The sequence below is a fragment of the Biomphalaria glabrata genome, chromosome 17 (genome assembly GCF_947242115.1).
Source record: "Biomphalaria glabrata chromosome 17, xgBioGlab47.1, whole genome shotgun sequence".
NCBI classification, from domain to species: Eukaryota; Metazoa; Mollusca; class Gastropoda; family Planorbidae; genus Biomphalaria; species Biomphalaria glabrata.
Genome location: NC_074727.1, coordinates 11,296,336 through 11,319,701, shown reverse-complemented (window position 1 = coordinate 11,319,701; position 23,366 = coordinate 11,296,336). Strand labels below are relative to the sequence as shown.

The window sequence follows — 23,366 nt, the reverse complement described above, 5'->3', positions numbered from 1 at the left end:
GATAGATAGATAGATAGATAGATAGATAGATAGATAGATAGATAGATAGATAGATAGATAGATAGATAGATAGATAGATAGATAGATAGATAGATAGATAGATAGATAGATAGATAGATAGATAGATAGATAGATAGATAGATAGATAGATAGATAGATAGATAGATAGATAGATAGATAGATAGATAGATAGATAGATAGATAGATAGATAGATAGATAGATAGATAGATAGATAGATAGATAGATAGATAGATAGATAGATAGATAGATAGATAGATAGATAGATAGATAGATAGATAGATAGATAGATAGATAGATAGATAGATAGATAGATAGATAGATAGATAGATAGATAGATAGATAGATAGATAGATAGATAGATAGATAGATAGATAGATAGATAGATAGATAGATAGATAGATAGATAGATAGATAGATAGATAGATAGATAGATAGATAGATAGATAGATAGATAGATAGATAGATAGATAGATAGATAGATAGATAGATAGATAGATAGATAGATAGATAGATAGATAGATAGATAGATAGATAGATAGATAGATAGATAGATAGATAGATAGATAGATAGATAGATAGATAGATAGATAGATAGATAGATAGATAGATAGATAGATAGATAGATAGATAGATAGATAGATAGATAGATAGATAGATAGATAGATAGATAGATAGATAGATAGATAGATAGATAGATAGATAGATAGATAGATAGATAGATAGATAGATAGATAGATAGATAGATAGATAGATAGATAGATAGATAGATAGATAGATAGATAGATAGATAGACAGACAGATAGATAGATAGATAGACAGACAGATTAGATAGATAGATAGATAGATAGACAGACAGACAGACAGACAGACAGACAGACAGACAGGCAGACAGACAGACAGACAGACAGACAGACAGACAGACAGACAGACAGACAGACAGACAGACAGACAGACAGACAGATTAGATAGATAGATAGATAGATAGATAGATATAAAATATTTTAATATTCGTCAGAAAAGGCCGGAAATGTCTGTATTGGTCTCGAAAGAAAGAAGCGATCCTCTTTGATGTGAACGTACAATTCAAAGGCTGGGTACTCAATCTTTAGCTGTTGAGTTTTTGTGTTGTTTTTTTTTTTTTTTGGTTGAGGAGAGGAGACAGACAGAATGCAATGTATATTTGATTATAGATAGCACATTGATGTAGGCTAATAACCATTATAATATGGAAATGGGTTGCCTGAATCAGTAAACCAATGACTAAGCAGAGTTTAGACAAGTAGTAGATAAACATTATACTAATTTTATATATCTTATCTTATATATTCCAGACGTTACTTCTAACAAGAAAATAATTACGTCCTACGCATTTCATGTATCAATCTAGTCATGCATGTTAATCAATGACTTAAACTTTGCTAAACCGTTGGTTTTCTTGGCTGATTCAGGCAACCCATTCCATTCTCTAAAGGCACTACACTGTAAGAGGGAGCACTTGTGAGTAGTTTAGTATAATATCTATCTAGATCTAGATCTAGATATCTACTATAGATCTAGATCATATAGTTAATAATAAAGATCAATTCTAGATCTAGATCTATCGAATATATAATATAATTAAATATGTCTAGTTATAGTATTATAATAAACTAATAATAATATTATTACAATAGGCCTACATAAATAACATAGATCATGATAGATCTAGAAGAGATGATCACGATTAGATCCTGTGATCCTCTTGTTACACTGCCTTACTGTGCCTTACAGTAGTTACAGTTGTAAAATTTAGTGAAAGCTAAGTTAATTAGGCTACTCACTTGCTTGTGACATGGAATAATAAGTTAATCCAGATATGAATGAGCCTTATGAGAAAAATTTAACTGTGCTTTTATACTTTCGTGTAACGAGCTTTTCAAACAGAGTAGCACGGTGCACAGGTGTAGGCCTAACTGTCAAGTGTCGAGGGATGTGTCAACTCTACGGTGGAAAACATTACCTACCGGTGTCGCCACAAAATTGTACTAACATAAAATTCTGCTGTCTATAAAGTTTATGTGAGAAGATGCACTTATCATATAGAATATTGTGAACGGGCTCTGTAATGGGCGTGATTGTCGTAAGGTCATCTTCGTGTTATGTAAGATGTCTTGCTGCAGACTTTTTTTTTACTGTTTGTCACACTATGTAACAATAGAAAACAATCGGGAGATTTTTAATATTCTAAATAAAGAAAGTGAGAAGACTCATGTTGTATGTCAGGAGAGGAAGAACTCATCAGTACTGTAAAAAGACAAAAGTTGAGCTGGTTTGGCCATATTGGGAGACACGACTCACAGTCAAAATCATTATTCAAGATACAGAAGTAATGAAATTACAAAGAACGCTAGATGAACAACGTACAATATTCAAACGGTCTATCTGTCGATTTTCTGCTAAGGATTTATATATATATATTTATATATATTCAGACAAAATTATTATTTTTTTTAAGTTATCATGGTACAGATTTTCATTTATTACACACACACAAAAAGAAGAGGAAAAAAAAAACGCTCTCTCTCTGAGAATCTGAACCCAGTACCTTTGGCTCTAAATTCCTACTTTCAACGTCTATGCCACACAACGTTATCTAATCAAGGTTATATAAACACACTTGAATTAAATTTTCTTTTGAAAGATAAATCTACAATTTGTTTCGACACTATTTTAGACATATTTCTTCAAAATGTTGAAATTTATATGAATTAAACTATTATATATGATTTAAAACAGTATTAGTAAAAGAAAAGAGAATGAACTATAGTTGACCTTTAAAAATTATGTCTAGTAATACGTTATAAATTAAAAATAGATGACATCATTTTCCAAAAGCTATTAGCCTTTGACGAATGACCTTTCGGTAGATTATTTTTGTGATACAATGACAGAGAACTCTATGGACATTTTAGTAATAAAATTTTTGCATTCTTTGTCAGAAAAATGAATTTTTAAAAGCCAGTAGCAAAATTTGCATAACGTATATATATTTTTTTTTACGATTCTATATTACAAAAATAATAATATCGGCGGTAGGTGTCCACCTAACCAAACGGTATGAGGCCAAAATAACCAAAAGAGGCATGAAGCCCCCCCCCCCAAAAAAAAAAAAAGGCGTTAGCCCAAAACAGATGCATAAGACCCCTCCTCCCCCCCCCCCCAAAAAAAAGGATTGATTTTATCAAGACCACTAGTTTTAACTAATTAGAAACGTAGAGTGTGATACATTATTTAAATACAAAAACAAAGACTGAAAAAAATATAAGACTATACTTTAAACAACAAGTCTGAAAGGATATTCGTACTTAAAATTCTCCTCTCTATATGTAATTTCAACATTTTTGGTTAATAAAAGAAGGAATTATGTAGAAACCTGCAACTTGTAAACATATGCGCAGGCTCCCACATTTAACCAATTTAACATTTAGAAAAATAAGCATATTAAAAATTTTAAAAAAATGAGATTAAATGAACAAGTTGGCCAACTATTTTTTTTTCATAGATAAAACATGCTTTTAAATGTGTTAATTAAGTGATTGAAACTTGAAGAAGGTTGGGGACATCCACAAAAATCCTGGCCAGAGCCTCCACAAAAAAGTCAGCACTGTAAAGTCTTCAAAAGAGAATAGAGGCTTCCACAAATTCTTTGCCCATCCAGGATAGGTCCTCCACATATTTAAATGCAGTGTAATCCTAGTTACAAAGCTTATATTAAATCATTCTGTCTGTCTGTCTGTTTGTTGCGGTTCTTCTCGTTAGATAAACTTTTTAAAAATGTATTTTTATATTTTGCTTGTTAAATTTTTTTTTCTTGTTTATGGGGGTGCGCCGGCAAATATTTGGCAGGCACTGGTTCAAACTACGATTAAATATAAGCCTACTTCTACTTATCAAAAAAATAAAATAAATAAAACTAAATAAATAAAGGTTTATATTAAATGCGAAACCGCTTTTCTACCCAGCGACATCGGCATGTCGTTGCATGGGTAGGGCCTAATACGATAAGTCATATGACTACATCATACTACATGCTTTTTTTTTAAATCTCAGGTACATTTTGAAACTTAACAATAGAACCCTTTCCAACCTGTTTATAAATTTTTTTGAACAGCATGGTAGTCCCAGTCTCACTCCTGTATCTGTAAAGGCTTACACCGGTAGAACTCCCCCCCCCCCCTTTGGACTTCTTTTGAAACACACCTATTTAATGTGTTCTTCTGCTCAACTGATAGTACATTAAATGTAGATAAATATGATCATATGTTTATAGCCTGCTCGTTCTCAGCGTTTTCCACTCTCAAAGTTCTGCTAATTAATGTTGGCAATATTTTTTTTATTGCTGTATTATTTTATTGAAGACTGGCCATGAGTAAATTTAAGGGGAAACAACCCAATTAATATTACAGAATAGAAAATAATGTTGAATATCACCCCTTGAAAAAAAAAAAAGGAAAAAGATCAATGAACAAAGGAAATTAGTGTCTATGCGGCACCTTTCGATATACGAAAGTCACGGTCTACTGGTCTAGGTACCTAAAAAAAAATGGTTGGGGGGGGGGAGGAGAGGGGGAGGCATTTGCAAAGAGTCTGCTAAGAGGTTACCAGTTCAATCCAGTAAAGGAGATGAATATTTCAAAACCTGAGGTATTGCATATAATGATAATGTAAATGTAAACAAATTAATTTTTACAATCGGAAGGTACTATATGAAAATTACAACTAATTTTGACATATAACGAAAAATAATTATTATAATATTTAAAGTGCGTTATCAGATTAAAATAGCAGGTCTTTAGGAGGTCATCATATTAATAATAATTTTATGTATAAAGCGCTGTTAACAAACATTGTGTAGACCCAATTCGCAATAACAAAACAGACATAAACACATGAGTTAAAGTGACAAACTAATCTAAAAAAAAAAAAAAGTTTTGAACCCATAGGTCTTAATGTTCTTCTTGAATTTAGTGAAGCATGTTGTTTGTCTGAGATCAATGGGGGAGCGAGTCACAAACATTTGGTCCACGTACTGAAAAAAAGTCGCAAATCGAAACTTTTGAGAGAGAGAAACGTTGTACAGATAAAAATGCCGAGTCCATGGAGCGCAGAGCTCTCTGAGGGACATATGGAGCGCAGAGCTCTCTGAGGGACATACGGAGTGATGAGCTCTCTGAGGGACATATGGAGCGCAGAGCTCTCTGAGGGACATATGGAGCGACATATGGAGCGCAGAGCTCTCTGAGGGACATATAGAGCGAAGAGCTCTCTGGGGGACATATGGAGCGCAGAGCTCTCTGGGGGACACATGGAGCGCAGAGCTCTCTGGGGGACACGTGGAGCGCAGAGCTCTCTGAGGGACACATGGAGCGCAGAGCTCTCTGAGGACACATGGAGCGCAGAGCTCTCTGAGGGACATATGGAGCGATGAGCTCTCTGAGGGACATATGGAGCGCAGAGCTCTCTGAGGGACATATGATGAGCTCTCTGAGGGACATATGGAGTGATGAGCTCTCTGAGAGACAAATGGAGCGCAGAGCTCTCTGAGGGACATATGGAGCGCAGAGCTCTCTGAGGAACATATGATGAGCTCTCTGAGGGACATATGGAGTGATGAGCTCTCTGAGGGACATATGGAGTGATGAGCTCTCTGAGGGACATATGGAGTGATGAGCTCTCTTAGGGACATATGGAGTGATGAGCTCTCTGAGGGACATATGGAACTCAGAGCTCTCTGAGGGACATATGGAGTGATGAGCTCTCTGAGGGACATATGGAACTCAGAGCTCTCTGAGGGACATATGGAGTGATGAGCTCTCTGAGGGACATATGGAGTGATGAGCTCTCTGAGGGACATATGGAGTGATGAGCTCTCTGAGGGACATATGGAGTGATGAGCTCTCTGAGGGACATATGGAGTGATGAGCTCTCTGAGGGACATATGGAGTGATGAGCTCTCTAAGGGACATATGGAGTGATGAGCTCTCTGAGGGACATATGGAGTGATGAGCTCTCTGAGGGACATATGGAACCCAGAGCTCTCTGAGTGACATATGGAGTGATGAGCTCTCTGAGGGACATATGGAACTCAGAGCTCTCTGAGGGACATATGGAGTGATGAGCTCTCTGAGGGACATATGGAGTGATGAGCTCTCTGAGGGACATATGGAACTCAGAGCTCTCTGAGGGACATATGGAGTGATGAGCTCTCTGAGGGACATATGGAGTGATGAGCTCTCTGAGGGACATATGGAGTGATGAGCTCTCTGAGGGACATATGGAGTGATGAGCTCTCTGAGGGACATATGGAGTGATGAGCTCTCTAAGGGACATATGGAGTGATGAGCTCTCTGAGGGACATATGGAGTGATGAGCTCTCTGAGGGACATATGGAGTGATGAGCTTTCTGAGGGACATATGGAGTGATGAGCTCTCTGAGGGACATATGGAGTGATGAGCTCTCTAAGGGACATATGGAGTGATGAGCTCTCTGAGGGACATATGGAGTGATGAGCTCTCTGAGGGACATATGGAGTGATGAGCTCTCTGAGGGACATATGGAGTGATGAGCTCTCTGAGGGACATATGGAGTGATGAGCTCTCTGAGGGACATATGGAACTCAAAGCTCTCTGAGGGACATATGGAGTGATGAGCTCTCTGAGGGACATATGGAGTGATGAGCTCTCTGAGGGACATATGGAGTGATGAGCTATCTGAGGGACATATGGAGTGATGAGCTCTCTGAGGGACATATGGAGTGATGAGCTTTCTGAGGGACATATGGAGTGATGAGCTCTCTGAGGAACATATGGAACTCACAGCTCTCTGAGGGACATATGGAGTGATGAGCTCTCAGAGGGACATATGGAACTCAGAGCTCTCTGAGGGACATATGGAGTGATGAGCTCTCTGAGGGACATATGGAACTCAGAGCTCTCTGAGGGACATATGGAGTGATGAGCTCTCTGAGGAACATATGGAACTCAGAGCTCTCTGAGGGACATATGGAGTGATGAGCTCTCTTGGGGACATATGGAGTGATGAGCTCTCTGAGGGACATATGGAGTGATGAGCTCTCTGAGGGACATATGGAGTGATGAGCTCTCTGAGGGACATATGGAGTGATGAGATCTCTGAGGAACATATGGAGTGATGAGTTCTCTAAGGGACATATGGAGTGATGAGCTCTCTGAGGGACATATGGAGTGATGAGCTCTCTGAGGGACATATGGAGTGATGAGCTCTCTGAGGGACATATGGAGTGATGAGCTCTCTGAGTGACATATGGAGTGATGAGCTCTCTGAGGGACATATGGAACTCAGAGCTCTCTGAGGGACATATGGAACCCAGAGCTCTATGAGTGACATATGGAGTGATGAGCTCTCTGAGGGACATATGGAACTCAGAGCTCTCTGAGGGACATATGGAACTCAGAGCTCTCTGAGGGACATATGGAGTGATGAGCTCTCTGAGGGACATATGGAGTGATGAGCTCTCTGAGGGACATATGGAGTGATGAGCTCTCTGAGGGACATATGGAATGATGAGCTCTCCGAGGGACATATGGAACTCAGAGCTCTCTGAGGGACATATGGAGTGATGAGCTCTCTGAGGGACATATGGAACTCAGAGCTCTCTGAGGGACATATGGAGTGATGAGCTCTCTGAGGGACATATGGAGTGATGAGCTCTCTGAGGGACATATGGAGTGATGAGCTCTCTGAGGGACATATGGAGTGATGAGCTCTCTGAGGGACTTATGGAGTGATGAGCTCTCTAAGGGACATATGGAGTGATGAGCTCTCTGAGGGACATATGGAACTCAGAGCTCTCTGAGGGACATATGGAACTCAGAGCTCTCTGAGGGACATATGGAGAGATGAGCTCTCTGAGGGACATATGGAACTCAGAGCTCTCTGAGGGACATATGGAGTGATGAGCTCTCTGAGGGACATATTGAGTGATGAGCTCTCTGAGGGACATATGGAGTGATGAGCTCTCTGAGGGACATATGGAACTCAGAGCTCTATGAGGGACATTTGGAGTGATGAGCTCTCTGAGGGACATATGGAGTGATGAGCTCTCTGAGGGACATATGGAACTCAGAGCTCTCTGAGGGACATATGGAGTGATGAGCTTTCTGAGGGACATATGGAGTGATGAGCTCTCTGAGGGACATATGGAATGATGAGCTCTCCGAGGGACATATGGAACTCAGAGCTCTCTGAGGGACATATGGAGTGATGAGCTCTCTGAGGGACATATGGAACTCAGAGCTCTCTGAGGGACATATGGAGTGATGAGCTCTCTGAGGGACATATGGAGTGATGAGCTCTCTGAGGGACATATGGAGTGATGAGCTCTCTGAGGGACATATGGAGTGATGAGCTCTCTGAGGGACATATGGAGTGATGAGCTCTCCGAGGGACATATGGAACTCAGAGCTCTCTGAGGGACATATGGAGTGATGAGCTCTCTGAGGGACATATGGAACTCAGAGCTCTCTGAGGGACATATGGAGTGATGAGCTCTCTGAGGGACATATGGAGTGATGAGCTCTCTGAGGGACATATTCAGTGATGAGCTCTCTGAGGGACATATGATGAGCTCTCTGAAGGACATATGGAACCCAGAGCTCTCTGAGGGACATATGGAGTGATGAGCTCTCTGAGGGACATATGGAACTCAGAGATCTCTGAGGGACATATGGAGTGATGAGCTCTCTGAGGGACATATGGAGTGATGAGCTCTCTGAGGGACATATGGAGTGATGAGCTCTCTGAGGGACATATGGAGTTATGAGCTCTCTGAGGGACATATGGAGTGATGAGCTCTCTGAGGGACATATGGAGTGATGAGCTCTCTGAGGGACATATGGAACCCAGAGCTTTCTGAGTGACATATGGAGTGATGAGCTCTCTGAGGGACATATGGAACTCAGAGCTCTCTGAGGGACATATGGAGTGATGAGCTCTCTGAGGGACATATGGAGAGATGAGCTCTCTGAGGGACATATGGAACTCAGAGTTCTCTGAGGGACATATGGAGTGATGAGCTCTCTGAGGGACATATGGAGTGATGAGCTCTCTGAGGGACATATGGAGTGATGAGCTTTCTGAGGGACATATGGAGTGATGAGCTCTCTGAGGAACATATGGAACTCACAGCTCTCTGAGGGACATATGGAGTGATGAGCTCTCAGAGGGACATATGGAACTCAGAGCTCTCTGAGGGACATATGGAGTGATGAGCTCTCTGAGGGACATATGGAACTCAGAGCTCTCTGAGGGACATATGGAGTGATGAGCTCTCTGAGGGACATATGGAGTGATGAGCTCTCTGAGGGACATATGGAGTGATGAGCTCTCTGGGGGACATATGGAGTGATGAGCTCTCTGAGGGACATATGGAGTGATGAGCTCTCTGAGGGACATATGGAGTGATGAGCTCTCTGAGGGACATATGGAGTGATGAGATCTCTGAGGAACATATGGAGTGATGAGCTCTCTAAGGGACATATGGAGTGATGAGCTCTCTGAGGGACATATGGAGTGATGAGCTCTCTGAGGGACATATGGAGTGATGAGCTCTCTGAGGGACATATGGAGTGATGAGCTCTCTGAGTGACATATGGAGTGATGAGCTCTCTGAGGGACATATGGAACTCAGAGCTCTCTGAGGGACATATAGAGTGATGAGCTTTCTGAGGGACATATGGAGTGATGAGCTCCCTGAGGGACATATGGAATGATGAGCTCTCCGAGGGACATATGGAACTCAGAGCTCTCTGAGGGACATATGGAGTGATGAGCTCTCTGAGGGACATATGGAACTCAGAGCTCTCTGAGGGACATATGGAGTGATGAGCTCTCTGAGGGACATATGGAGTGATGAGCTCTCTGAGGGACATATTCAGTGATGAGCTCTCTGAGGGACATATGATGAGCTCTCTGAGGGACATATGGAACCCAGAGCTCTCTGAGGGACATATGGAGTGATGAGCTCTCTGAGGGACATATGGAACTCAGAGATCTCTGAGGGACATATGGAGTGATGAGCTCTCTGAGGGACATATGGAGTGATGAGCTCTCTGAGGGACATATGGAGTGATGAGCTCTCTGAGAGACATATGGAGTTATGAGCTCTCTGAGGGACATATGGAGTGATGAGCTCTCTGAGGGACATATGGAGTGATGAGCTCTCTGAGGGACATATGGAACCCAGAGCTTTCTGAGTGACATATGGAGTGATGAGCTCTCTGAGGGACATATGGAACTCAGAGCTCTCTGAGGGACATATGGAGTGATGAGCTCTCTGAGGGACATATGGAGTGATGAGCTCTCTGAGGGACATATGGAACTCAGAGCTCTCTGAGGGACATATGGAGTGATGAGCTCTCTGAGGGACATATGGAGTGATGAGCTCTCTGAGGGACATATGGAGTGATGAGCTTTCTGAGGGACATATGGAGTGATGAGCTCTCTGAGGAACATATGGAACTCACAGCTCTCTGAGGGACATATGGAGTGATGAGCTCTCAGAGGGACATATGGAACTCAGAGCTCTCTGAGGGACATATGGAGTGATGAGCTCTCTGAGGGACATATGGAACTCAGAGCTCTCTGAGGGACATATGGAGTGATGAGCTCTCTGAGGGACATATGGAACTCAGAGCTCTCTGAGGGACATATATAGTGATGAGCTCTCTGGGGGACATATGGAGTGATGAGCTCTCTGAGGGACATATGGAGTGATGAGCTCTCTGAGGGACATATGGAGTGATGAGATCTCTGAGGAACATATGGAGTGATGAGCTCTCTAAGGAACATATGGAGTGATGAGCTCTCTGAGGGACATATGGAGTGATGAGCTCTCTGAGGGACATATGGAGTGATGAGCTCTCTGAGGGACATATGGAGTGATGAGCTCTCTGAGTGACATATGGAGTGATGAGCTCTCTGAGGGACATATGGAACTCAGAGCTCTCTGAGGGACATATGGAGTGATGAGCTTTCTGAGGGACATATGGAGTGATGAGCTCTCTGAGGGACATATGGAATGATGAGCTCTCCGAGGGACATATGGAACTCAGAGCTCTCTGAGGGACATATGGAGTGATGAGCTCTCTGAGGGACATATGGAACTCAGAGCTCTATGAGGGACATATGGAGTGATGAGCTCTCTGAGGGACATATGGAGTGATGAGCTCTCTGAGGGACATATGGAGTGATGAGCTCTCTGAGAGACATATGGAACTCAGAGCTCTATGAGGGACATATGGAGTGATGAGCTCTCTGAGGGACATATGGAGTGATGAGCTCTCTGAGGGACATATGGAACCCAGAGATCTCTGAGGGACATATGGAGTAATGAGCTCTCTGAGGGACATATGGAACTCAGAGCTCTCTGAGGGACATATGGAACTCAGAGCTCTCTGAGGGACATATGGAGTGATGAGCTCTCTGAGGGACATATGGAGTGATGAGCTCTCTGAGGGACATATGGAACTCAGAGCTCTCTGAGGGACATATGGAGTGATGAGCTCTCTGAGGGACATATGGAGTGATGAGCTCTCTGAGAGACATATGGAACTCAGAGCTCTATGAGGGACATATGGAGTGATGAGCTCTCTGAGGGACATATGGAGTGATGAGCTCTCTGAGGGACATATGGAACCCAGAGATCTCTGAGGGACATATGGAGTAATGAGCTCTCTGAGGGACATATGGAACTCAGAGCTCTCTGAGGGACATATGGAACTCAGAGCTCTCTGAGGGACATATGGAGTGATGAGCTCTCTGAGGGACATATGGAACTCAGAGCTCTCTGAGGGACATATGGAGTGATGAGCTCTCTGAGGGACATATGGAACTCAGAGCTCTCTGAGGGACATATGGAGTGATGAGCTCTCTGAGGGACATATGGAGTGATGAGCTCTCTGAGGGACATATGGAGTGATGAGCTTTCTGAGGGACATATGGAGTGATGAGCTCTCTGAGGGACATATGGAATGATGAGCTCTCCGAGGGACATATGGAACTCAGAGCTCTCTGAGGGACATATAGAACTCAGAGCTCTATGAGGGACATATGGAGTGATGAGCTCTCTGAGGGACATATGGAGTGATGAGCTCTCTGAGGGACATATGGAGTGATGAGCTCTCTGAGGGACATATGGAGTGATGAGCTCTCTGAGGGACATATGGAGTGATGAGCTCTCCGAGGGACATATGGAACTCAGAGCTCTCTGAGGGACATATGGAGTGATGAGCTCTCTGAGGGACATATGGAACTCAGAGCTCTCTGAGGGACATATGGAGTGATGAGCTCTCTGAGGGACATATGGAGTGATGAGCTCTCTGAGGGACATATGGAGTGATGAGCTCTCTGAGGGACATATGGAGTGATGAGCTCTCTGAGGGACATATGGAGTGATGAGCTCTCCGAGGGACATATGGAACTCAGAGCTCTCTGAGGGACATATGGAGTGATGAGCTCTCTGAGGGACATATGGAACTCAGAGCTCTCTGAGGGACATATGGAGTGATGAGCTCTCTGAGGGACATATGGAGTGATGAGCTCTCTGAGGGACATATTCAGTGATGAGCTCTCTGAGGGACATATGATGAGCTCTCTGAGGGACATATGGAACCCAGAGCTCTCTGAGGGACATATGGAGTGATGAGCTCTCTGAGGGACATATGGAACTCAGAGATCTCTGAGGGACATATGGAGTGATGAGCTCTCTGAGGGACATATGGAGTGATGAGCTCTCTGAGGGACATATGGAGTAATGAGCTCTCTGAGGGACATATGGAACTCAGAGCTCTCTGAGGGACATATGGAACTCAGAGCTCTCTGAGGGACATATGGAGTGATGAGCTCTCTGAGGGACATATGGAACTCAGAGCTCTCTGAGGGACATATGGAACTCAGAGCTCTCTGAGGGACATATGGAGTGATGAGCTCTCTGAGGGACATATGGAACTCAGAGCTCTCTGAGGGACATATGGAGTGATGAGCTTTCTGAGGGACATATGGAGTGATGAGCTCTCTGAGGAACATATGGAATGATGAGCTCTCCGAGGGACATATGGAACTCAGAGCTCTCTGAGGGACATATGGAGTGATGAGCTCTCTGAGGGACATATGGAACTCAGAGCTCTCTGAGGGACATATGGAGTGATGAGCTCTCTGAGGGACATATGGAGTGATGAGCTCTCTGAGGGACATATGGAGTGATGAGCTCTCTGAGGGACATATGGAGTGATGAGCTCTCTGAGGGACATATGGAGTGATAAGCTCTCCGAGGGACATATGGAACTCAGAGCTCTCTGGGGGACATATGGAGTGATGAGCTCTCTGAGGGACATATGGAACTCAGAGCTCTCTGAGGGACATATGGAGTGATGAGCTCTCTGAGGGACATATGGAGTGATGAGCTCTCTGAGGGACATATTCAGTGATGAGCTCTCTGAGGGACATATGATGAGCTCTCTGAGGGACATATGGAACCCAGAGCTCTCTGAGGGACATATGGAGTGATGAGCTCTCTGAGGGACATATGGAACTCAGAGATCTCTGAGGGACATATGGAGTGATGAGCTCTCTGAGGGACATATGGAGTGATGAGCTCTCTGAGGGACATATGGAGTGATGAGCTCTCTGAGGGACATATGGAGTTATGAGCTCTCTGAGGGACATATGGAGTGATGAGCTCTCTGAGGGACATATGGAGTGATGAGCTCTCTGAGGGACATATGGAACCCAGAGCTTTCTGAGTGACATATGGAGTGATGAGCTCTCTGAGGGACATATGGAACTCAGAGCTCTCTGAGGGACATATGGAGTGATGAGCTCTCTGAGGGACATATGGAGAGATGAGCTCTCTGAGGGACATATGGAACTCAGAGTTCTCTGAGGGACATATGGAGTGATGAGCTCTCTGAGGGACATATGGAGTGATGAGCTCTCTGAGGGACATATGGAGTGATGAGCTTTCTGAGAGACATATGGAGTGATGAGCTCTCTGAGGAACATATGGAACTCACAGCTCTCTGAGGGACATATGGAGTGATGAGCTCTCAGAGGGACATATGGAACTCAGAGCTCTCTGAGGGACATATGGAGTGATGAGCTCTCTGAGGGACATATGGAACTCAGAGCTCTCTGAGGGACATATGGAGTGATGAGCTCTCTGAGGGACATATGGAGTGATGAGCTCTCTGAGGGACATATGGAGTGATGAGCTCTCTGGGGGACATATGGAGTGATGAGCTCTCTGAGAGACATATGGAGTGATGAGCTCTCTGAGGGACATATGGAGTGATGAGCTCTCTGAGGGACATATGGAGTGATGAGATCTCTGAGGAACATATGGAGTGATGAGCTCTCTAAGGGACATATGGAGTGATGAGCTCTCTGAGGGACATATGGAGTGATGAGCTCTCTGAGGGACATATGGAGTGATGAGCTCTCTGAGGGACATATTCAGTGATGAGCTCTCTGAGGGACATATGATGAGCTCTCTGAGGGACATATGGAACCCAGAGCTCTCTGAGGGACATATGGAGTGATGAGCTCTCTGAGGGACATATGGAACTCAGAGATCTCTGAGGGACATATGGAGTGATGAGCTCTCTGAGGGACATATGGAGTGATGAGCTCTCTGAGGGACATATGGAGTGATGAGCTCTCTGAGGGACATATGGAGTTATGAGCTCTCTGAGGGACATATGGAGTGATGAGCTCTCTGAGGGACATATGGAGTGATGAGCTCTCTGAGGGACATATGGAACCCAGAGCTTTCTGAGTAACATATGGAGTGATGAGCTCTCTGAGGGACATATGGAACTCAGAGCTCTCTGAGGGACATATGGAGTGATGAGCTCTCTGAGGGACATATGGAGAGATGAGCTCTCTGAGGGACATATGGAACTCAGAGTTCTCTGAGGGACATATGGAGTGATGAGCTCTCTGAGGGACATATGGAGTGATGAGCTCTCTGAGGGACATATGGAGTGATGAGCTTTCTGAGAGACATATGGAGTGATGAGCTCTCTGAGGAACATATGGAACTCACAGCTCTCTGAGGGACATATGGAGTGATGAGCTCTCTGAGGGACATATGGAACTCAGAGCTCTCTGAGGGACATATGGAGTGATGAGCTCTCTGAGGGACATATGGAACTCAGAGCTCTCTGAGGGACATATGGAGTGATGAGCTCTCTGAGGGACATATGGAGTGATGAGCTCTCTGAGGGACATATTCAGTGATGAGCTCTCTGAGGGACATATGATGAGCTCTCTGAGGGACATATGGAACCCAGAGCTCTCTGAGGGACATATGGAGTGATGAGCTCTCTGAGGGACATATGGAACTCAGAGATCTCTGAGGGACATATGGAGTGATGAGCTCTCTGAGGGACATATGGAGTGATGAGCTCTCTGAGGGACATATGGAGTGATGAGCTCTCTGAGGGACATATGGAGTTATGAGCTCTCTGAGGGACATATGGAGTGATGAGCTCTCTGAGGGACATATGGAGTGATGAGCTCTCTGAGGGACATATGGAACCCAGAGCTTTCTGAGTGACATATGGAGTGATGAGCTCTCTGAGGGACATATGGAACTCAGAGCTCTCTGAGGGACATATGGAGTGATGAGCTCTCTGAGGGACATATGGAGAGATGAGCTCTCTGAGGGACATATGGAACTCAGAGCTCTCTGAGGGACATATGGAGTGATGAGCTCTCTGAGGGACATATGGAGTGATGAGCTCTCTGAGGGACATATGGAGTGATGAGCTTTCTGAGGGACATATGGAGTGATGAGCTCTCTGAGGAACATATGGAACTCACAGCTCTCTGAGGGACATATGGAGTGATGAGCTCTCAGAGGGACAGATGGAACTCAGAGCTCTCTGAGGGACATATGGAGTGATGAGCTCTCTGAGGGACATATGGAACTCAGAGCTCTCTGAGGGAAATATGGAGTGATGAGCTCTCTGAGGGACATATGGAGTGATGAGCTCTCTGAGGGACATATGGAGTGATGAGCTCTCTGAGTGACATATGGAGTGATGAGCTCTCTGAGGGACATATGGAACTCAGAGCTTTCTGAGTGACATATGGAGTGATGAGCTCTCTGAGGGACATATGGAACTCAGAGCTCTCTGAGGGACATATGGAACTCAGAGCTCTCTGAGGGACATATGGAGTGATGAGCTCTCTGGGGGACATATGGAGTGATGAGCTCTCTGAGGGACATATGGAGTGATGAGCTCTCTGAGGGACATATGGAGTGATGAGCTCTCTGAGGGACATATGGAGTGATGAACTCTCTGAGGGACATATGGAGTGATGAGCTCTCTGAGGGACATATGGAGTGATGAGCTCTCTGAGTGACATATGGAGTGATGAGCTCTCTGAGGGACATATGGAACTCAGAGCTCTCTGAGAGACATATGGAACCCAGAGCTCTCTGAGTGACATATGGAGTGATGAGCTCTCTGAGGGACATATGGAACTCAGAGCTCTCTGAGGGACATATGGAACTCAGAGCTCTCTGAGGGACATATGGAGTGATGAGCTCTCTGAGGGACATATGGAGAGATGAGCTCTCTGAGGGACATATGGAACTCAGAGCTCTCTGAGGGACAAATGGAGTGATGAGCTCTCTAAGGGACATATGGAGTGATGAGCTCTCTGAGGGACATATGGAGTGATGAGCTTTCTGAGGGACATATGGAGTGATGAGCTCTCTGAGGAACATATGGAACTCACAGCTCTCTGAGGGACCTATGGAGTGATGAGCTCTCAGAGGGACATATGGAACTCAGAGCTCTCTGAGGGACATATGGAGTGATGAGCTCTCTGAGGGACATATGGAACTCAGAGCTCTCTGAGGGACATATGGAGTGATGAGCTCTCTGAGGGACATATGGAACTCAGAGCTCTCTGAGGGACATATGGAGTGATGAGCTCTCTGGGGGACATATGGAGTGATGAGCTCTCTGAGGGACATATGGAGTGATGAGCTCTCTGAGGGACATATGGAGTGATGAGCTCTCTGAGGGACATATGGAGTGATGAACTCTCTGAGGGACATATGGAGTGATGAGCTCTCTGAGGGACATATGGAGTGATGAGCTCTCTGAGTGACATATGGAGTGATGAGCTCTCTGAGGGACATATGGAACTCAGAGCTCTCTGAGGGACATATGGAACCCAGAGCTCTCTGAGTGACATATGGAGTGATGAGCTCTCTGAGGGACATATGGAGTGATGAGCTCTCTGAGGGACATATGGAGTGATGAGCTTTCTGAGGGACATATGGAGTGATGAGCTCTCTGACGAACATATGGAACTCAGAGCTCTCTGAGGGACATATGGAGTGATGAGCTCTCTGGGGGACATATGGAGTGATGAGCTCTCTGAGGGACATATGGAGTGATGAGCTCTCTGAGGGACATATGGAGTGATGAGCTCTCTGAGGGACATATGGAGTGATGAGATCTCTGAGGAACATATGGAGTGATGAGCTCTCTAAGGGACATATGGAGTGATGAGCTCTCTGAGGGACATATGGAGTGATGAGCTCTCTGAGGGACATATGGAGTGATGAGCTCTCTGAGGGACATATGGAGTGATGAGCTCTCTGAGTGACATATGGAGTGATGAGCTCTCTGAGGGACATATGGAACTCAGAGCTTTCTGAGTGACATATGGAGTGATGAGCTCTCTGAGGGACATATGGAACTCAGAGCTCTCTGAGGGACATATGGAACTCAGAGCTCTCTGAGGGACATATGGAGTGATGAGCTCTCTGAGGGACATATGGAGTGATGAGCTCTCTGAGGGACATATGGAGAGATGAGCTCTCTGAGGGACATATGGAATGATGAGCTCTCCGAGGGACATATGGAACTCAGAGCTCTCTGAGGGACATATGGAGTGATGAGCTCTCTGAGGGACATATGGAACTCAGAGCTCTCTGAGGGACATATGGAGTGATGAGCTCTCTGAGGGACATATGGAATGATGAGCTCTCCGAGGGACATATGGAACTCAGAGCTCTCTGAGAAACATATGGAGTGATGAGCTCTCTGAGGGACATATGGAACTCAGAGCTCTCTGAGGGACATATGGAGTGATGAGCTCTCTGAGGGACATATGGAGTGATGAGCTCTCTGAGGGACATATTCAGTGATGAGCTCTCTGAGGGACATATGATGAGCTCTCTGAGGGACATATGGAACCCAGAGCTCTCTGAGGGACATATGGAGTGATGAGCTCTCTGAGGGACATATGTGTCACCACCTCAAAGTTGGTGCCATAGAGTAGAAACCCTAATTCTGTATTGTGTATGTTAATTCCATATTGTGAACCTTATTCACAACCCATGTAGCACTAAGGTGAACACTTTTGACCTTAGGTGAACCAGAGAGTTTAAGGCAGGCAGTCCACATAGAGATCTTGTAGCAAGCACTTGTATTGAGTCACTTAAGATATAAGCAGTAGAGTTAGATGTTTAAAGTAGTTGGTTATAGAATAAGTACTAAGTTGTGATATTCGTATATTACTGTTGGATTAATACTGACCATTCCTGGGTCGAATTGTATGGTGTATTCACTATGTGGTGTTATATTAAACTTATTGTATCTGCTACACCCAGCGTCATTTCATTATTCAGTGATTTGTAACAAGAACCCAATGTCACCACCACGCCTACATTGATAACCACAGCCACATTCATAACATATAAAATAATTCAGTGACAATATGGAACTCAGAGATCTCTGAGGGACATATGGAGTGATGAGCTCTCTGAGGGACATATGGAGTGATGAGCTCTCTAAGGGACATATGGAGTGATGAGCTCTCTGAGGGACATATGGAGTTATGAGCTCTCTGAGGGACATATGGAGTGATGAGCTCTCTGAGGGACATATGGAGTGATGAGCTCTCTGAGGGACATATGGAACCCAGAGCTTTCTGAGTGACATATGGAGTGATGAGCTCTCTGAGGGACATATGGAACTCAGAGCTCTCTGAGGGACATATGGAGTGATGAGCTCTCTGAGGGACATATGGAGAGATGAGCTCTCTGAGGGACATATGGAACTCAGAGCTCTCTGAGGGACATATGGAGTGATGAGCTCTCTAAGGGACATATGGAGTGATGAGCTCTCTGAGGGACATATGGAGTGATGAGCTTTCTGAGGGACATATGGAGTGATGAGCTCTCTGAGGAACATATAGACTCACAGCTCTCTGAGGGACCTATGGAGTGATGAGCTCTCAGAGGGACATATGGAACTCAGAGCTCTCTGAGGGACATATGGAGTGATGAGCTCTCTGAGGGACATATGGAACTCAGAGCTCTCTGAGGGACATATGGAGTGATGAGCTCTCTGAGGGACATATGGAACTCAGAGCTCTCTGAGGGACATATGGAGTGATGAGCTCTCTGGGGGACATATGGAGTGATGAGCTCTCTGAGGGACATATGGAGTGATGAGCTCTCTGAGGGACATATGGAGTGATGAGCTCTCTGAGGGACATATGGAGTGATGAACTCTCTGAGGGACATATGGAGTGATGAGCTCTCTGAGGGACATATGGAGTGATGAGCTCTCTGAGTGACATATGGAGTGATGAGCTCTCTGAGGGACATATGGAACTCAGAGCTCTCTGAGGGACATATGGAACCCAGAGCTCTCTGAGTGACATATGGAGTGATGAGCTCTCTGAGGGACATATGGAACTCAGAGCTCTCTGAGGGACATATGGAACTCAGAGCTCTCTGAGGGACATATGGAGTGATGAGCTCTCTGAGGGACATATGGAGTGATGAGCTCTCTGAGGGACATATGGAGAGATGAGCTCTCTGAGGGACATATGGAATGATGAGCTCTCCGAGGGACATATGGAACTCAGAGCTCTCTGAGGGACATATGGAGTGATGAGCTCTCTGAGGGACATATGGAACTCAGAGCTCTCTGAGGGACATATGGAGTGATGAGCTCTCTGAGGGACATATGGAATGATGAGCTCTCCGAGGGACATATGGAACTCAGAGCTCTCTGAGGGACATATGGAGTGATGAGCTCTCTGAGGGACATATGGAACTCAGAGCTCTCTGAGGGACATATGGAGTGATGAGCTCTCTGAGGGACATATGGAGTGATGAGCTCTCTGAGGGACATATTCAGTGATGAGCTCTCTGAGGGACATATGATGAGCTCTCTGAGGGACATATGGAACCCAGAGCTCTCTGAGGGACATATGGAGTGATGAGCTCTCTGAGGGACATATGGAACTCAGAGATCTCTGAGGGACATATGGAGTGATGAGCTCTCTGAGGGACATATGGAGTGATGAGCTCTCTGAGGGACATATGGAGTGATGAGCTCTCTGAGGGACATATGGAGTTATGAGCTCTCTGAGGGACATATGGAGTGATGAGCTCTCTGAGGGACATATGGAACTCAGAGCTCTCTGAGGGACATATGGAACCCAGAGCTTTCTGAGTGACATATGGAGTGATGAGCTCTCTGAGGGACATATGGAACTCAGAGCTCTCTGAGGGACATATGGAACTCAGAGCTTTCTGAGTGACATATGGAGTGATGAGCTCTCTGAGGGACATATGGAACTCAGAGCTCTCTGAGGGACATATGGAACTCAGAGCTCTCTGAGGGACATATGGAGTGATGAGCTCTCTGAGGGACATATGGAGTGATGAGCTCTCTGAGGGACATATGGAGAGATGAGCTCTCTGAGGGACATATGGAATGATGAGCTCTCCGAGGGACATATGGAACTCAGAGCTCTCTGAGGGACATATGGAGTGATGAGCTCTCTGAGGGACATATGGAACTCAGAGCTCTCTGAGGGACATATGGAGTGATGAGCTCTCTGAGGGACATATGGAATGATGAGCTCTCCGAGGGACATATGGAACTCAGAGCTCTCTGAGAAACATATGGAGTGATGAGCTCTCTGAGGGACATATGGAACTCAGAGCTCTCTGAGGGACATATGGAGTGATGAGCTCTCTGAGGGACATATGGAGTGATGAGCTCTCTGAGGGACATATTCAGTGATGAGCTCTCTGAGGGACATATGATGAGCTCTCTGAGGGACATATGGAACCCAGAGCTCTCTGAGGGACATATGGAGTGATGAGCTCTCTGAGGGACATATGTGTCACCACCTCAAAGTTGGTGCCATAGAGTAGAAACCCTAATTCTGTATTGTGTATGTTAATTCCATATTGTGAACCTTATTCACAACCCATGTAGCACTAAGGTGAACACTTTTGACCTTAGGTGAACCAGAGAGTTTAAGGCAGGCAGTCCACATAGAGATCTTGTAGCAAGCACTTGTATTGAGTCACTTAAGATATAAGCAGTAGAGTTAGATGTTTAAAGTAGTTGGTTATAGAATAAGTACTAAGTTGTGATATTCGTATATTACTGTTGGATTAATACTGACCATTCCTGGGTCGAATTGTATGGTGTATTCACTATGTGGTGTTATATTAAACTTATTGTATCTGCTACACCCAGCGTCATTTCATTATTCAGTGATTTGTAACAAGAACCCAATGTCACCACCACGCCTACATTGATAACCACAGCCACATTCATAACATATAAAATAATTCAGTGACAATATGGAACTCAGAGATCTCTGAGGGACATATGGAGTGATGAGCTCTCTGAGGGACATATGGAGTGATGAGCTCTCTAAGGGACATATGGAGTGATGAGCTCTCTGAGGGACATATGGAGTTATGAGCTCTCTGAGGGACATATGGAGTGATGAGCTCTCTGAGGGACATATGGAGTGATGAGCTCTCTGAGGGACATATGGAACCCAGAGCTTTCTGAGTGACATATGGAGTGATGAGCTCTCTGAGGGACATATGGAACTCAGAGCTCTCTGAGGGACATATGGAGTGATGAGCTCTCTGAGGGACATATGGAGAGATGAGCTCTCTGAGGGACATATGGAACTCAGAGCTCTCTGAGGGACATATGGAGTGATGAGCTCTCTAAGGGACATATGGAGTGATGAGCTCTCTGAGGGACATATGGAGTGATGAGCTTTCTGAGGGACATATGGAGTGATGAGCTCTCTGAGGAACATATGGAACTCACAGCTCTCTGAGGGACATATGGAGTGATGAGCTCTCAGAGGGACATATGGAACTCAGAGCTCTCTGAGGGACATATGGAGTGATGAGCTCTCTGAGGGACATATGGAACTCAGAGCTCTCTGAGGGACATATGGAGTGATGAGCTCTCTGAGGGACATATGGAACTCAGAGCTCTCTGAGGGACATATGGAGTGATGAGCTCTCTGGGGGACATATGGAGTGATGAGCTCTCTGAGGGACATATGGAGTGATGAGCTCTCTGAGGGACATATGGAGTGATGAGCTCTCTGAGGGACATATGGAGTGATGAACTCTCTGAGGGACATATGGAGTGATGAGCTCTCTGAGGGACATATGGAGTGATGAGCTCTCTGAGTGACATATGGAGTGATGAGCTCTCTGAGGGACATATGGAACTCAGAGCTCTCTGAGGGACATATGGAACCCAGAGCTCTCTGAGTGACATATGGAGTGATGAGCTCTCTGAGGGACATATGGAACTCAGAGCTCTCTGAGGGACATATGGAACTCAGAGCTCTCTGAGGGACATATGGAGTGATGAGCTCTCTGAGGGACATATGGAGTGATGAGCTCTCTGAGGGACATATGGAGAGATGAGCTCTCTGAGGGACATATGGAATGATGAGCTCTCCGAGGGACATATGGAACTCAGAGCTCTCTGAGGGACATATGGAGTGATGAGCTCTCTGAGGGACATATGGAACTCAGAGCTCTCTGAGGGACATATGGAGTGATGAGCTCTCTGAGGGACATATGGAATGATGAGCTCTCCGAGGGACATATGGAACTCAGAGCTCTCTGAGGGACATATGGAGTGATGAGCTCTCTGAGGGACATATGGAACTCAGAGCTCTCTGAGGGACATATGGAGTGATGAGCTCTCTGAGGGACATATGGAGTGATGAGCTCTCTGAGGGACATATTCAGTGATGAGCTCTCTGAGGGACATATGATGAGCTCTCTGAGGGACATATGGAACCCAGAGCTCTCTGAGGGACATATGGAGTGATGAGCTCTCTGAGGGACATATGGAACTCAGAGATCTCTGAGGGACATATGGAGTGATGAGCTCTCTGAGGGACATATGGAGTGATGAGCTCTCTGAGGGACATATGGAG

At 45.0% G+C, this 23,366-nt stretch overlaps 1 protein-coding gene across 3 annotated transcripts in view; it reads right to left on the bottom strand.

Moving 5' to 3' along the window:
• LOC106055541 (rho GTPase-activating protein 18-like) overlaps positions 1-1,998 on the bottom strand; it is a 58,331-nt gene extending 56,333 nt beyond the window's left edge. For all 3 annotated transcript variants that reach the window (XM_056014940.1, XM_056014941.1, XM_056014937.1), the window contains exon 1: positions 1,843-1,998. The gene's annotated coding sequence lies outside the window, so the exon portion shown is untranslated. The remainder of the gene's footprint in view (positions 1-1,842) is intronic.
• Between the last annotated feature and the right edge of the window lie 21,368 nt (positions 1,999-23,366).